We start from the raw sequence: 2,733 nt of genomic DNA, 5'->3' as shown, positions 1-2,733 counted from the left end.
TATGCTCAGATTTAGTCCTGACAACTTATTTTGAATTTTCCATCTGCCATGCTTCTTTTTCCCCCACCCCCATTTTTTCTTTTGTTTTTGCTTTTGTTTTTGACTTTTGCTGGATTAGTTAAGCTTTTTTTATTGTATTTTTTCTTCTCATAGTCTAGATGTTATAAATCCTGTTTCTCGTCTTCTGGGATTTCTATTCAGGAAACAAAGAAATATATTTGGACCTATTTCTTCGTTTTTCTTTGACTATAGGTTGTGCTTTGGGTTTAATTAGGTTGAATTTTACCCATCAGAAAGGAAGCTACTGTTTGTGGTCTAGAAAACTATAAAATATAGAGTAAAGCAATCAAAATCACCACAGGAAAGGAGCTCCATGGGTCTGTCTGTATGTAGCATGTGAGTGAGTGGTTATTGGAAAATGTTCAAGGAAGGCAACTTATCAGCAGTGGCCTTGTACTTATCAACCACCCATCTGACACTTATCAAAAGCATCAGTTCCTGGACATACAGTTATCATTGGTTGGGAAGGAAACCTTGGATAACATCAGAAACCTGGGGGACACACTCCTTACTCGCCTTTCTTTCCTAGATCGTAGGCCTGCTCCTGAAGCCTAATAGGTACTTAACATGTGCTTTCTGAATGAATGAATGAATGAGTGAACAAGTGCACAAACAGTCACTCAACTTAGGGGACAGGGAAGGAAGCAGGGAGACGTGGAGCCCAGGGAGGTAGGTTCTGGGAACCCATCCTGCTGCTGTGGAAATGAATGCAGTCACAAGGCAGGAAAATGTCAGTTGCTTTTCTGAAAGAGCTACACCATTTAGAAGCACATCTCCACAAGCCCTTGCTCCAGCAGAGTCAGTGACTGGTGACAATAATTGAGTCCACATGGTTAACTATGACAGGGTCACACGAAGCTAAAACAACTGGTTGGAAACTGTGATCAGCTTCTTGCAACTGGATTTATGGATGTGTCTCAGCAGCAGACCAGGCCTGCCCTAGTGACAGAGGCAGGATAGTCCCAGCGGCTCAGGACGAGCTGAGTCAACTAAAATCTGCTCACCCTTCCCCCGAAGCTGCTGCCCAGGCTCCCCGAGCCCCTGCCGGCTTTAGCTGGGCTTGTTTATCTTTTTATCACTTTTGACAGGCTCTGGACTATTTCTGGAATCCATATTTGTCCTCCGACACATCCTGCATCACCGCCAGCTTCCTGGTGTCTTTAACTCTGAGAAGTACGGAACAATGTTACCCAGCAGGAACAGCATCCCAGTGTGGGGGGAAAAAGAAGATTCAAAAGCAATTTGGCCAAACATGAATGTTCCCAGTCACCAAACATCCCCATCGCTGGTTTTCCTCATCTGGATAATATTTAGACTCCATGAAGGGGGCTTTGCAAACATTTATGCATCTTTAAGCAATTTTATGGTCTGATTTTCATAATTCTGATGGGTTTCTCTCTCTTTTTTTCCCTTTACTTAAAAAAATCATGGAAATCCATTGTTAGTTGGTTATTCCTTCTCTGAGGTGTTTGTATTTGCCAAAAGCTGAAAACAATGTAATTCTCCAACAATGAAAGTCTTCCCTCCGCCTGGTGAGCTTTTCCTGTGCTCAGGCGCCAGGCCTGGGGTTGCTAATCCCCTCCCCCTGTCCTCGCTTGTGGCCAGCCAGCGGCCTGGCGGCCCAGCTCTCCATCTTTCCCATGAACCTGTTCCACCTGCTGACCCCTGCCAGGTCCTTCCCAATCTTACTGAGTGCCTTCTTGTTCCTGGGGGAACAAGTCTAGGCCAAGCGCTGCCCTCGGGTAATGGAGGACATTGGTACCCGCCCTCTGCCCACCCAAAGTGCTCCCCTTTCTGTGGATGCCAGCTGCAAACCAGGAGCTGTCTGCTCACTCACCCCGCCCCCTCCCTAGTGCAGAGAACTGAGGATATGTTAGTGGAATCCTCTGGCATTGCCAAACCTCCCCCCACGCCTCTCAGTCACGTGCCCACCCCAGCACAGGTGGGCCCAGCGCTGAGCACTCAGGGGGCTTGGTCAAGACGGGTGAATGGGGAACAGATCTCTCTTTCTGGGACATGCTGACCCTCCCCAGCCAGGGCTGCATCCAGGAGGTGCTTCCTCCACTGCAACAATTACAGAAAAATGTCTCTCGGGACAAAGCAAGAGTGCATCAACGCGCCAAACTAGAGCCAGTTTTCAGGATGACTTTTCTAGGCTGATGCACAGCTATTCATTTGTGTAGAAGGAGAGGTGGGAGGTGCTGTTGTAATCTGTGCTGGGATGGGGAGTGGGACAGAGCCAGGGGAGACCCTGGCCCTGACTCCGGGGAACTTCCTGTGCAAAGGAATCCAGGGACAAGCACACTGGGATGCTGTTTCTGCTGGGTAACATCATTCCATACTTCTCAGAGTTAAAGACACCAGGAAGCTGGCGGTGATGCAGGGTGTGTCGGAGGACAGATATGGATTCCAGAAATAGTCCAGAGCCTGTCAAAAGTGATAAAAAGATAAACAAGCCCAGCTAAAGCTGGCAGGGGCTCGGGGAGCCTGGGCAGCAGCTTCGGGGGAAGGGTGGGCAGATTTTAGTTGACTCAGCTCGTCCTGAGCCGCTGGGACTATCCTGCCTCTGTCACTAGGGCAGGCCTGGTCTGCTGCTGAGACACATCCATAAATCCAGCTGCAAGAAGCTGGTCGCAGTTTCCAACCAGTTGTTTTAGCTTCATGCGACCCTGT

This window comes from Choloepus didactylus, chromosome 4, assembly GCF_015220235.1.
Source record: "Choloepus didactylus isolate mChoDid1 chromosome 4, mChoDid1.pri, whole genome shotgun sequence".
Lineage (NCBI taxonomy): Eukaryota > Metazoa > Chordata > Mammalia > Pilosa > Megalonychidae > Choloepus > Choloepus didactylus.
This window is presented reverse-complemented; position numbering follows the sequence as displayed.